We start from the raw sequence: 15,146 nt of genomic DNA, 5'->3' as shown, positions 1-15,146 counted from the left end.
TTTCCCCAAAACCGCTGGTCCTTGAGCCCACGCTGCCCCGAAATTGGGTGTCCCATGATGGCGCAGAAAGTAATGGATACACAGGGGAGGCAGGCTGGCAGTGGTGCGCCATGCTGTGCAAAATGATACATATTATTTCACAGCCAGCAGGGAGGTACAGGGCCGGAGCGCCAGTGATGCTCTGACCCCGCCCCATGCAGCTTGAATGCTTGGTACTCGAAGGAATGGATGTATAGGGGCCACAGTGTAGGGGGTATCAGGGATGTAGTTGGGTCACAATACAAGGGGTATCTTATGGTATATGGTTACAGTGCTGGGGGGAATATCTAGGGTGTATAGGGGTCAGAGTGCTGGGGGGACATCAGGGGTGTACAGGGTTCAGAGTGCTGGGGGGATATCTGGGATGTCGAGGGGTCAGAGTGCTGGGGGGATATCTGGGATGTCGAGGGGTCAGAGTGCTGGGGGGATATCTGGGATGTAGAGGGGTCAGAGTGCTGGGGGGATATCTGGGATGTAGAGGGGTCAGAGTGCTGGGGGGATATCTGGGATTTAGAGGGGTCAGAGTGCTGGGGGGATATCTGGGATGTAGAGGGGTCAGAGTGCTGGGGGGATATCTGGGATGTCGAGGGGTCAGAGTGCTGGGGGGATATCTGGGATGTCGAGGGGTCAGAGTGCTGGGGGGATATCTGGGATGTAGAGGGGTCAGAGTGCTGGGGGGATATCTGGTGTGTAGAGGGGTCAGAGTGCTGGGGGGATATCTGGTGTGTAGAGGGGTCAGAGTGCTGGGGGGATATCTGGGATGTAGAGGGGTCAGAGTGCTGGGGGGATATCTGGGATGTAGAGGGGCCATAGTGCTGGGGGGATATCTGGGATGTACAGGGGTCAGAGTGCTGGGGGGATATCTGGTGTGTAGAGGGGTCAGAGTGCTGGGGGGATATCTGGGATGTCGAGGGGTCAGAGTGCTGGGGGGATACCTGAGATGTAGAGGGGTCAGAGTGCTGGGGGGATATCTGGGATGTCGAGGGGTCAGAGTGCTGGGGGGATATCTGGTGTGTAGAGGGGTCAGAGTGCTGGGGAGATATCTGGGATGTAGAGGGGTCAGAGTGCTGGGGGGATATCTGGGATGTAGAGGGGCCATAGTGCTGGGGGGATATCTGGGATGTAGAGGGGTCAGAGTGCTGGGGGGATATCTGGTGTGTAGAGGGGTCAGAGTGCTGGGGGGGATATCTGGGATGTAGAGGGGTCAGAGTGCTGGGGAGATATCTGGGATGTAGAGGGGTCAGAGTGCTGGGGGGATATCTGGGATGTAGAGGGGCCATAGTGCTGGGGGTATATCTGGGATGTAGAGGGGCCATAGTGCTGGGGGGATATCTGGGATGTCGAGGGGTCAGAGTGCTGGGGGGATATCTGGTGTGTAGAGGGGCCATAGTGCTGGGGAGGCATCAATCTAGCAGATTTATTATATGCACAGGACAGCTTTGTTACTTTATGTATGTAATATTTTCCCCACTGTTTCTTTACTGTACAGAATGATTGTTCATGTAGTTAATGTGGAGCTCCACCCAAAAGGGGAAGCTCCGCTTGTCTGCCTCCTACCTACTTGATGTCTGTTTACCTGCACTGTCTCCATTGTAGGGGCCCCAGAGCATTACTTTGCCCAGGGGCCCATGATGCTATTAAGACGGCCCTGGGGGTAGGCAGTCCTGGAGAGGTGGAGATCTACCTGAACAACATGGAAGAATGCAAAAGATCACCAGGCTGCACTGTACTTTTTTTTTATTTTCTTTAGGAGATAACCTAGTAAGGCCCTGTTAAAAAGATGGCAGGTTTGAAGAGTTCAGGGGTCAGCAGTAAGCAACAGAGGTCTGTAGTATGTAACACAGAGTTTAGAGGTTAGTAGTGGGTAATAGAGCATGGGGCAGGAGAAAGTAGCACCAAATGTTATAGGTCAATAGTATGTAATGCAAAGTGTGAAGGTCAGGAGTAAGTAATGTAGAGTGCAGAGGTTGGTAGTAACACAATACAGAGGTCAGTAGTGGGTAAAGCAGAGTGCAGGGGTCAGTAGTAAGGCCCAGATAAAAAGAATGCAGGTTTGAAGAGTTCAGGGGTCAGTAGCAGGCAACAGAGGTCTGTAGTATGTAATACAGAGTTTAGAGGTCAGTAGTGGGTAACACAGAGTGCATTGGTCAGGAAAATGTAACGCAGAATTTAGAGGTCAATAGTATGTAACGCAAAGTGTGAAAGTCAGGAGTAAGTAATGCAGAGTGCAGAGGTTGGTAGAAAGCAACACAATACAGAAGTAAGTGGAAAGTAGAGCAGAGTTCAGAGGTCAGCAGTAAGTCATTTGGAGTGCAGGGTTCGGTAATCAGTAAAGCAGAGTTTAGAAGTAAGAGTGTTAGAGGTCAGTAGTAAGTAATGGAGAATGCAGGGGTCAGTAGTAAGTAGCACAGAATTCATAGGTAAGTAGTAACATTGAGTACAGGGGTCTGGCGTAAACACCCTAGGCCGCGTACACACAATAGGTCAAAAACGATGAAAACAGACTGAAGGTCCGTTTTATCGGTTCAAACCGATCGTGTGTGGGCCCCATCGGTCAGTTATCATTCGGTCAAAAAAAAAAGAAAACTTGCTTTAAAATTGAACCGATGGACGCCTGACCGATGGGTCAAAAACGATCGTTAGTATGCTCAGAATCAAGTCGACGTATGCTTGGAAGCATTGAACTTCGTTTTTTTCAGCACGTCGTGTATTTTACGTGACCGCGTTCTGACACGATCGTTTTTTTAACCGATGGTGTGTAGGCACATCAGACAATCAGTCAGCTTCATCGGTTAACCGATGAAAACGGTCCTTCGGACCGTTGTCATCGGATGGACTGATCGTGTGTACACGACCTTACAGTTCAGAGGTCAGTAGTATATAAAGCAGAGTTTAGAGGGTCAGAAGTAAGTTTACGCAGAATGTAGATGTCAGTGGTATGTGACACATGGTGCAGGGGTCAGGAGTAACACACAGTGCATGCATTTGTAGTAGGCAATGCAGAGTGCAGGGATCAGGAGTAACCAGGGCTGTGGAGTCGGTAGATAAATGTTTTGACTCCTAAATGTTCCGACAATCTAAATTTAGTAGTCGGAGTTGGAGTCGGTGCATTGTTTGCTGACTCTGACTCCAGGTACCCAAAATTTCCTCCGACTCCGACTCCAGGTACCCAAAATTTCCTCCGACTCCACAGCCCTGGGAGTAACACACAGTGCATGCATTTGTAGTAGGCAATGCAGAGTGCCGGAGTCAGGAGTAACACACAGTGCATGCATTTGTAGAAGGCATTGCAGAGTGCAGGGGTCAGGAGTAAAACACAGTGCAAGCATTTGTAGTAGGCAATGCAAAGTGCAAGGGTCAGGTGTAACACACAGTGAATGCATTTGTAGTAGGCAATGCAGAGTTCAGGGGTCAAGAGTAACACACAGTGCATGCATTTGTAGTAGGCAATGCAGAGTGCAGGAGTCAGGAGTAACACACAGTGCATGCATTTGTAGTAGGCAATGCAGAGTGCAGGAGTCAGGAGTAACACACAGTGCATGCATTTGTAGTAGGCAATGCAAAGTGCAGGGGTCAGGAGTAACATACAGTGCATGCATTTGTAGTAGGCAATGCATAGTGCAGGGGTCAGGAGTAACACACAGTGCATGCATTTGTAGTAGGCAATGCACAGTGCAGGAGTCAGGAGTAACACACAGTGCATGCATTTGTAGTAGGCAATGCAGAGTGCAGGGGTCAGGAGTAACATACAGTGCATGCATTTGTAGTAGGTAATGCAGAGTGCAGGGGTCAGGAGTAACACACAGTGCATGCATTTGTAGTAGGTAATGCAGAGTGCAGGGGTCAGGAGTAACACACATTGCATGCATTTGTAGTAGGTAATGCAGAGTGCAGGGGTCAGGAGTAACACACAGTGCATGCATTTGTAGTATGTAATGCAGAGTGCAGGGGTCAGGAGTAACACACAGTGCATGCATTTGTAGTAGGTAATGCAGAGTGCAGGGGTCAGGAGTAACACACAGTGAATGCATTTGTAGTAGGCAATGCATAGTGCAGGGGTCAGGAGTAACACACAGTGCATGCATTTGTAGTAGGTAATTCAGAGTGCAGGGGTCGGAAGTAAGTAACATGGAGTTCAGATGTCAGAAGTAAACAAAACAGTTTAGAGGTCAGTAGAAAAGTAAAGTCTTTGGTTGGACATGCACTTTAAAGAAAACATTTATTCTACAGAGAACCAAAATGACTTGGAACCTTTATTCTATAATTATATAAAGTGGGGAAAGTTTAGAACCTCTGTCAGGTTTTAATTGCTGTCTGTGCTACTATTGTGGTGTTTTCACCACACTTCCTATCCTTGAGGCTGAACTAGATATTACAGGCAATTGCGTTTCAAGTGAAGGACAAATCGCACTTTTGACAGCTGTCGCTGGTGCAGGTTCCCCAAATCTGAAAGGTCCCCTTTTCCAGGACGACTAAAATGTCCTCACCTAGGTGAAATGTGTGGGTAGTAAAACCACAGAGTGATTCTCCACAATTGGGACACAGGCAACAATAAAATCCAGCAGAGGTCCTAACCCCTCCTTACTTTGTTCAATGCCAGAAAAAGTATGGACTGACTGACAAGTGAACTTATGATCAATATTAATATAAAGCTATGCCGACAGACTTTCTATAATAGATTAGGCCGATGAAAACAGACTGAAGGTCCGTTTTATCGGTTCAAACCGATCGTGTGTGGGCCCCATCGGTCAGTTATCATTCGGTCAAAAAAAAAAGAAAACTTGCTTTAAAATTGAACCGATGGACGCCTGACCGATGGGTCAAAAACGATCGTTAGTATGCTCAGAATCAAGTCGACGTATGCTTGGAAGCATTGAACTTCGTTTTTTTCAGCACGTCGTGTATTTTACGTGACCGCGTTCTGACACGATCGTTTTTTTAACCGATGGTGTGTAGGCACATCAGACAATCAGTCAGCTTCATCGGTTAACCGATGAAAACGGTCCTTCGGACCGTTGTCATCGGATGGACTGATCGTGTGTACACGACCTTACAGTTCAGAGGTCAGTAGTATATAAAGCAGAGTTTAGAGGGTCAGAAGTAAGTTTACGCAGAATGTAGATGTCAGTGGTATGTGACACATGGTGCAGGGGTCAGGAGTAACACACAGTGCATGCATTTGTAGTAGGCAATGCAGAGTGCAGGGATCAGGAGTAACCAGGGCTGTGGAGTCGGTAGATAAATGTTTTGACTCCTAAATGTTCCGACAATCTAAATTTAGTAGTCGGAGTTGGAGTCGGTGCATTGTTTGCTGACTCTGACTCCAGGTACCCAAAATTTCCTCCGACTCCGACTCCAGGTACCCAAAATTTCCTCCGACTCCACAGCCCTGGGAGTAACACACAGTGCATGCATTTGTAGTAGGCAATGCAGAGTGCCGGAGTCAGGAGTAACACACAGTGCATGCATTTGTAGAAGGCATTGCAGAGTGCAGGGGTCAGGAGTAAAACACAGTGCAAGCATTTGTAGTAGGCAATGCAAAGTGCAAGGGTCAGGTGTAACACACAGTGAATGCATTTGTAGTAGGCAATGCAGAGTTCAGGGGTCAAGAGTAACACACAGTGCATGCATTTGTAGTAGGCAATGCAGAGTGCAGGAGTCAGGAGTAACACACAGTGCATGCATTTGTAGTAGGCAATGCAGAGTGCAGGAGTCAGGAGTAACACACAGTGCATGCATTTGTAGTAGGCAATGCAAAGTGCAGGGGTCAGGAGTAACATACAGTGCATGCATTTGTAGTAGGCAATGCATAGTGCAGGGGTCAGGAGTAACACACAGTGCATGCATTTGTAGTAGGCAATGCACAGTGCAGGAGTCAGGAGTAACACACAGTGCATGCATTTGTAGTAGGCAATGCAGAGTGCAGGGGTCAGGAGTAACATACAGTGCATGCATTTGTAGTAGGTAATGCAGAGTGCAGGGGTCAGGAGTAACACACAGTGCATGCATTTGTAGTAGGTAATGCAGAGTGCAGGGGTCAGGAGTAACACACATTGCATGCATTTGTAGTAGGTAATGCAGAGTGCAGGGGTCAGGAGTAACACACAGTGCATGCATTTGTAGTAAACAAAAACAGTTTAGAGGTCAGTAGAAAAGTAAAGTCTTTGGTTGGACATGCACTTTAAAGAAAACATTTATTCTACAGAGAACCAAAATGACTTGGAACCTTTATTCTATAATTATATAAAGTGGGGAAAGTTTAGAACCTCTGTCAGGTTTTAATTGCTGTCTGTGCTACTATTGTGGTGTTTTCACCACACTTCCTATCCTTGAGGCTGAACTAGATATTACAGGCAATTGCGTTTCAAGTGAAGGACAAATCGCACTTTTGACAGCTGTCGCTGGTGCAGGTTCCCCAAATCTGAAAGGTCCCCTTTTCCAGGACGACTAAAATGTCCTCACCTAGGTGAAATGTGTGGGTAGTAAAACCACAGAGTGATTCTCCACAATTGGGACACAGGCAACAATAAAATCCAGCAGAGGTCCTAACCCCTCCTTACTTTGTTCAATGCCAGAAAAAGTATGGACTGACTGACAAGTGAACTTATGATCAATATTAATATAAAGCTATGCCGACAGACTTTCTATAATAGATTAGGCCTGTAGTAACAAGATCTCTGCTAAAAATGTTTAGCATACCTCCCAACTTTCTGAGATGGGAATGAGGGACACCTATCAGCAAAAGTATGCAGGCATAGGACACACCCCTTGCCACGCCCTCTTAAAGGAGAATTGTACAAAAAAAACAAGATTAGTTAAACCCACAACTGCTTTTTTACCACTACTATTCCTTTATATTGGCTTTTTGGAATTTACAAATGCAGCAATTTAGAAATCAGATGAAAGTTTAGTGCTGGGAAATACTTTTTGATAGATAAAAAGTGCATTTTATATACATCTATATACAAAGCTGCCAACTGTCCCTGATTTTGAGGGACTGTCCCTGGTTCTGAGCAATGTCCCTCTGTCTCTATTTCCCGCTCATTTGTCCCTCATTTTGGTCTGATCTATACAGTTGTATATAAAATGCACTTTTTATCTTTCAAAAAGTCTTTCCCAGTGCTAAACCTTTCATCCAAATTCTAAATTGCTGCATTTGTAAATGTTAAAAGCCAATATAAAGGAATAGTACTGGTAAAAAAAATGTTTACTTTTTTGGGGTTAATTCTCCTTTAAGGGGGTGTGGCAGGGGGGGTGTCCTATGCCCACTTACACTTACTAGTAGGTGTCCCTCATTCCCATCTCAAAATGTTGGGAGGTATGCTTTATAGATCAGACCAAAATGAGGGACAAATGAGAAGGAAAGAGGGACAGAGGGACAGTCCCTCGAAATCAGGGACAGTTGGGAGCTATGGGCCAGATTCATGTAGAATTACAGCAGCGTAACGTATCCCGTTTACGTTACTCCGCCACAAGTTTTCAGCGTAAGTGCTTGATTCACAAAGCACTTACCTGTAAACTTGCGGCGGCGTAGCGTAAAGCCGTCCGGCGCAAGCCCACCTAATTCAAATGGGGCGTGTACCATTTAAATTAGGCGCGTTCCCGCGCCGAACGTACTGCGCATGCTCCGTTTTGAAATTTCCCGCCGTGCTTTACGCGAAATGACGTCACCTGACATAATGTTTTGAACAGCGACGTGCGTTACGTACTTTCGTATTCCCGGACGACTTACGCAAAAAAATAAAAATGTGAAATTCGACGCGGGAACAACGGCCATACTTTAACATGGGCTGTCTAATTTTACACCACCTAAATAGCAATCGCAACTTTACGACGGGAAAAGCCGACTAGTGACGACGTAAGAGAATGCGACGAACGCGCGTACCTTCGTGGATCGCCGTAAACAGCTAATTAGCATACCCGACGCGGAAAACGACGCAAACTCCACCCAGCGGCCGCCGAAGTATTACATCCTAAGATCCGAAGGCGTACGAAGCCGTACGCCTGTCGGATCTTAGCCAAATGCCGTTGTATCTTTGTTTGTGAATTCCAAATAAAGATACGACGCGGCAAATTTGAAAGTACGCCGGAGTATCAGCAGATACTCCGGCGTACTTTTTCTGTGAATCTGGCCCATTGTTTTTAGTAGAAATCACATAAAAAATCAAGTGCCTAGGCCAGGGGTAGGCAACCTGTGACACTCCAGCTGTTGCAGAACTACAATTGTAACTGCCAAACTGCCAACTCCATCATGCCTCTGGGAGTAATTGTAACTGCCAACCTTGCAATGCCTCATGGGAAATGTAGTTCCACAACAGCTGGAGCGCCAAAGGTTGCCTACCCCTGGCCTAGGCAGTTAGTCATGTGGACAACACTAAAGGGAACCTGAATCAGCATTTTCTCAATGAAAACAAGTATGTCGTGTTACATTCCTAATGTTTCTAAAGTAAAATAAAAATAAGGAGAAAAATAGGCCTAAATTTGGGGCTGGACCGGGCTGAGCGCTCTACAGAGCGTTACTCATGTTCAGGGATGTACAGGGATGTACGCCTGGAATGCAGGTATCGGGGTACAGGGCCCTAAACATGAGTACCACTCCATACAGCTTTCAGGCCTGTCCAGCTTGCAGTATATTTCAGCCTGCCATAGACTTTCGCAGGCTGCGGACAACAGGGCTGGACGCTGCACCCTTGCCTCCTTGGCGCACTGAAACCGAGATTGGACGCACAGGGGCTAGATGCTTTGTGGGCAAGACGCCTAGATTGAAACGGTTTTCCTGTATTGTGTTTAGTAGTTGACTTCAATTGATGTAAAACAAACAATAAATAAACCTGGTAACAATTGACTTCCTGTTTTGTGCTTTAATTAAATGGAACTTCAGTCATTTTTCCATCTTTCTATCTATTAAATTTTCTGCCCTTGTTGTTTTATCTTTGGATAGTAAAACATTTTTTTTTCTTCTAGTAAATACCTTATACAGCCCACTTTCTGTTTCCTGTCTGGTCATCAGCCTAGGCTTATGACATCATTCCCAGATCTCTCTCTCTCTCACTCTTGTAAGAGTTTGCCAGGAAGGGAGGGGGTGAGTCATAAGAGGGCCAATGAGAGCTGTGTGTCTGTGTAAATCCAGGAAGTGAACAGGCAGCAGCTTCAGCTTCCCACAGTTAAAAAGGATGCAGCCAGACTCAGTGGAGGGAAATTTCTGCAGAATATTTGGCAAGAATCACAGAATATATAAAATAATATGCAAAGTGATTGGAGGGAAGCCTCAGAATGGCAAAGATGTTTGTATTAATATGTGAGCAGACTGCAGTTTCTCTTTAAGCGGAACCTGGAATGGGGGTTAGTGATCCCTACCAAATAACACACTTTTCATATGAATCACAGAAACAATCATGCTATGTTTGCACGGTCACTGCTGCACCTCTGAAAAGTGATCATCGGTCGTATTGCTTTTCACAGGCTAGTGACAGGTGGTGAAAATGCAATATGTTACCACGTGTCACTAGCCTGTGAATAACCCCGTAAATTCCACCGCGCTGCAACTGTGTGGGTTGCATGTGGTTGCAGGGCTTTTGTCCTGCGCAGCCCCAATCACCTGAAGAGGTTGCATTCAGCAGCAGTACTACCTGCCAAACACAGCAGGGGGGGGGGGGTCATTTTTGCTACAGCATATGCACACCTCCCCATTTTTGCACAGCGTTTTGGTATGGTGGGCAGAATCATGGTGATTCTGCCCACAATCGCAAATGCCCTGGTGTGAATGGAGCCTTGCATAGCTTTGAGGCCCCTTTCACATCTGCGCACGATCAAAAATCACAAGAATTGTAATTCTGTGCACGATCCAGAATTGTGGCAAGACACACGGCGTGCTTTTGGGTGCCATTATTCTTTAACCACTTCCCTACCACGCATCGTGATATAACGGCGCCAGGAACCCTTTGTCCCTCGGGCCGCTTCCCGAGCCTCTAGGGGGCGCGCACGCGCCGCGTCACTCAGCACCCCGTGCTTGTGCCCGGCGGCTGCGATGTCCGCTGGGCACCCGCGATTGCCCGTTAACATGGCAGATCCACGTCCTGTCATAGGAGAGGAGACCGATGGTGTGTTCCCAGTACAGAGGAACACCGATCGGTCTCCTCCCCTTGTGAGTCCCCTCCCCCTACAGTTAGACTCACTCCCTAGGGAACACATTTAACCCCTTTCTCGCCCCCTAGTGTTTACCCCTTCCCTGCCAGTCACATTTACACAGTAATCAGTGCATTTTTATAGCTCTGATCGCTGTATAAATGACAATGGTCCCAAAATAGTGTCCGAAGTATTCGCCACAATATCGCAGTCACGCTAAAAATCGCAGATCGCTGCCATTAAAAAAAACAACAATAAAAATGCCATAAATGTATCCCCTATTTTGCAGACGCTTTTTTTACGCAAACCAATTGATATACGCTTATTGCGATTTTTTTTTTTTTAACCAAAAATATGTAGAAGAATACATATCGGCCAAAACTGTTTTTTTTTTTAACCACTTCAATACCGGGCATTTTCACCCCCTTCCTGCCCAGACCAATTTTTAGTTTTCAGTGCTGTCACACTTTGAATGACAATTGCGCGGTCGTGCGATGTGTCTCCCAAACAAAATTTACCTCCTTTTTCCCCCACAAATAGCTTTATTTTGGTGGTATTTGATCATCTCTGCTGTTTTTACTTTATGCTCTAATAACAAGAGAAGAGCAACAAAAAAATATTTTTTTTTTTACTTTTTGATTTAATAAATCCCACCCCCTGCTTGTGATTGGAGAAATCATAAATCCCGCCTCTTGTGTCCAATCACTGTGCTGTGATTCGTTACAGCACAAGCTGATTTTTGGGAAGGGAGGGTGTCCCTGAATGGTAGTTTGGAAATGTGGTCACCCTAGATGAGACTTGTAGTTCCCCAACAGCTGGAGGGCTTCAGGTTAAGCACCCATGATTTAGCACAACTATCTGCCTGGTTGGATCCTATTTGAAATGGCTGTTTAGGAGTATCCTCTTATTACGCAGCCAATCCAAAATGATGGTCCAATCAGATCGTCTAGTGGAGATGAGGTCACTCAGATCAAAGCCTGGATCCTCTCCAATCACACAGCCACAAGACATGCCCGGACCTGCTGCGTCACGTGACCGCCGGGGAATTCTACGGCCCCGCCCCCAGAAGCTAGAAACCACCTGACTTTACCTACGCGAAATCCACTGCGCAGTTCTAGCTGGAGTGACGTTATCCAATCAGCGCTCTTCTGTCATCGGTCTGCCGCATCACGTGAACACCAATCCAGCTCAGCTATTGGCTGGGAAGGGATCGCCGTGTTATAGGAGGTGTGATGTACACAATGAGAATGTGAGCGCAGTATACACATCAGAGTGTAAGAGAGGAGCCGGAGAGGTGAGTGATAGAGACCCCCTCCATGTCACCGTTACTAGCAGAGTCATAGAGCAGCCTCCTCCTCCTGTGTGCGCACACTGCCAGGGACTGACCTCTGTCATCTCTGCATAATCCAATGATTTCCTGCTACTGAAATATGTCGCTGTCTGAGCTCCACACTGTGTGACTGAGTCACTTCTTCCTACCTGCTCACCCCCATCTCTGACAAGGTTCATTATATTGCAGCTTTACCATTCTAAATGTGATGAGTGCATTCGCTTTCTTCTATTTCCATCCAGTCAGTAACTCTGTCTTTCAAAAGCACAAGCTCTCCAGCAGAATGTATCCGTTTACAGGGATGAGACAAACCATTTGCCACTGTCAGGGGGTGTGTGCGATTTATGTTAAACATTTATCCTTTCATTCCTGGGAGGCGGCGGGTCTTCTGAGTCATCGACCACTGTGATTGGCTAGCGCACCTTTCTTGCTGCCACATACACTATATTACCAAAAGTATTGGGACACCTGCCTTTACACGCACATGAATTTTAAAGAGAAGGTCCAGAAAAATTAAGTCAGCAGCTACAAATACTGCGACTGCTGACTTTTAATATAAGGGCACTTACCTGTCCAGGGAGCCTGCGATGTCGGCACTGCAGACGGCCTTCGGATCGCCTCGCGCCATTCCTAGTAAGGGAACATGTCGGTGACGCCTTCCCGGCTGAGCGAAGCGCACTGCGCTTTCTAATTGGCCTGGTGTCAGGGAAAGGAGGAGGGGGGCTGAACTTCTTCAGAGAGACCAGGCCGCGGCCCCATCTTTGGAAGTGGGGAGGGGGACCGGTCAAAAACAAGTCACCCCCCCCCCCCTCCCCTGAAAGGTGCCAAATGTGGCCCCAGAAAGTGGAAAGAAGCATATAAGCGGAAGTTCCACTTTTGGGTGCAACTCCACTTTAACCACTTAAGCCCCGGACCATTTTGCAGCTAAATGCCCAGGCCAGGTTTTGAGATTCGGCACTGCGTCGCTTTAACAGACAATTGCGCGGTCGTGCGACGTGGCTCCCAAACAAAATTGGCGTCCTTTTTTCCCCACAAATAGAGCTTTCTTTTGGTGGTATTTGATCACCTCTGCAGTTTTTATTTTTTGCGCTATAAACAAAAATAGAGCGACAATTTTGAAAAAAAATGCAATATTTTTTACTTTTTGCTGTAATAAATATCCCCCAAAAACATATCTAAAAAATTTTTTTCCCTCAGTTTAGGCCGATACGTATTCTTCTACCTATTTTTGGTAAAAAAAATTGCAATAAGCGTTTATCGATTGGTTTGCGCAAAATTTATAGCGTTTACAAAATAGGGGATAGTTTTATTGCATTTTTATAAATTTTTTTTTTTTTTACTACTATTGGCGGCGATCAGCGTTTTTTTTTTTTCGTGACTGCGACATTATGGCGGACACTTCGGACAATTTTCACACATTTTTGGGACCATTGTCATTTTCACAGCAAAAAATGCATTTAAATTGCATTGTTTATTGTAAAAATGACAGTTGCAGTTTGGGAGTTAACCACAGGGGGCGCTGTAGGAGTTATGTTTCACCTAGTGTGTGTTTACAACTGTAGGGGGGTGTGGCTGTAGGACTGACGTCATCGATTGTGTCCCCCTATATAAGGGATCACACGATCGATACGCCGCCACAGTGAAGCACGGGGAAGCCGTGTTTACATACGGCTCTCCCCGTTCTTCAGCTCCGGGGAGCGATCGCGACGGAGCGGCTATAAACGAATAGCCGCACCATCGTCCCGGATCGCTCCCCGAGGGAATCCGCCCGCCGCATGTAGCGGGGGGGGGGTCCTGATCGGACCCCCCACCCGCTAGAAGGTAAGGACGTATATATACGCCCATCTGCCTGTCCGTGCCATTTTGCGGACGTAAATAGTCGTGCGGCGGGCGTTAAGGGGTTAATGATATCCTACTCTTAGTCTGTAGGGTTCAATATTTTATTGGCCCCTTTGCAGCTATAACAGCTTCATCTCTTCTGGGAAGGCTGTCCACAAGGATTAGGAGGGTGTCTATGGGAATATTTTACCATTCTTCCAGAAGCACATTTGTGAGGTCAGGCACTGATGTTGGACGGGAAGGCCTGGCTCGCAGTCTTCGCTCTAATTCATCCCAAAGGTGTTCTATCGGGTTAAGATCAGGACTCTGTGCAGGCCAGTCAAGTTCCTCCACCCCGAATTCCCTCATCCATGTCTTTATGGACCTTGCTTTGTGCGCTGGTCCAGATTATTTGGTGGAGGGGGGATTATGGTGTGGGGGGGTTCTTCAGGGGTTGGGCTTGGTCTTCGTTCCAGTTAAGGGAGCTGTTAAAGAGAAACTGCAGTCTGCTCACATAATTTGTAATAAAAACATCTTTGCCATTCTGAAGCTTCCCTCCAACCACTTTGCATATTTTATATATTCTGTCATTCTGTACTTGCCAAATATGCTGCAGAAATTTCCCTCCACTGAGTCTGACTGCATCCATTTTTACTGTGGGCAGCTGAACCTGCTGCATGTTAACTTCCTGGATTTATACAGACACACACCTGCAGCTCTCATTGGCCCTCTTATAACTCACCCCCTCCTGGCAAAGTCTTAGGGGAGAGAGCGCTGTGTATGATGTCATATAAGTAGGCTTTTTGCCAGACAAGAAACAGGAAGTGGGCTGTAAGGTATTTACTAGCGGAACAATATTTTACTATCCAAAGTTAAAACAACAAGGGCAGAAGATTTAATAGAAAGATGAAAAAAAAATTCTCAAGGTCCGCTTTAAGGTGTCGGCCTACCAAGACGTTTCGGACAATATCATGCTCCCAACTTTGGGTGATGGGGATGGCCCCTTCCTGTTCAAACATGACTGCGCACCAGTGCATAAAAAAGTCTATAAAGACATGGATGAGTGAGTTTGGGGTGGAGGAACTTGACTGGCCTGCACAGAGTCCTGACCTCAACCCGATAGAACACCTTTGGGATAAATTAGAGTGGAGACTGCGAGCCAGACCTTCTCATCCAACATCAGTGCCTGACCTCACAAATGCTCTTCTGGAAGAATGGTCAAGCATTCCCATAGACACTCTCCTAAACCTTGTGGACGGCCTTCCCAGAAGAGTTTAAGCTGTTATAGCTGCAAAGTGTGGGCCAATTCAATATTGCACCCTACAGACTAAGATTGGGATGCCATTAACGTTCATGTGTGTGTAAAGGCAGGTGTACCAATACTTAAATAGTATATAGGTGGATTCAGGTAGGCGGGCGCATAGTTGCGGCGGCGTAGCGTATGGCATTTACACTACGCCGCCGTACGTTAGCGAGGCAAGTACATGATTCACAAAGTACTTGCCTGCTAAGTTACGGCGGCGTAGCGTAAATTGGGCGGGCGTAAGCGCGCATAATTCAAATTCGGCTGAGGGGGCGTGTTTTATGCTAATGGGGGGTGACCTGACGTCGTCCGTGTACATATCCCAGTGTGCATTGCGGCAAAGTATGCCGCACGGTCCTATTGGTTTCAACGTGGACGTAAATTACGTCCAGCCCTATTCATGGACGACTTAAGCAAACGACGTAAAATTTTCAAATTTCGACGCGGGAACGACGGCCATACTTAACATTACTATTCCAGCTATTTGATGGAATAACTTTAGGCCTGAAAGTGCATTACGTAAACGGCGTA

At 46.7% G+C, this 15,146-nt stretch overlaps 1 protein-coding gene across 1 annotated transcript in view; it reads left to right on the top strand.

Moving 5' to 3' along the window:
• Positions 1-11,332: 11,332 nt before the first annotated feature.
• Positions 11,333-15,146, top strand: part of NUB1 (negative regulator of ubiquitin like proteins 1) — a 98,523-nt gene continuing 94,709 nt past the window's right edge. Inside the window, exon 1 of the mRNA XM_040352751.1 lies at positions 11,333-11,458. The gene's annotated coding sequence lies outside the window, so the exon portion shown is untranslated. The remainder of the gene's footprint in view (positions 11,459-15,146) is intronic.

This window comes from Rana temporaria, chromosome 5, assembly GCF_905171775.1.
Source record: "Rana temporaria chromosome 5, aRanTem1.1, whole genome shotgun sequence".
NCBI classification, from domain to species: domain Eukaryota; kingdom Metazoa; phylum Chordata; class Amphibia; order Anura; family Ranidae; genus Rana; species Rana temporaria.
Note: the sequence above shows the minus strand (reverse complement) of the source record. Positions and strands in the feature narration are given on the sequence as shown.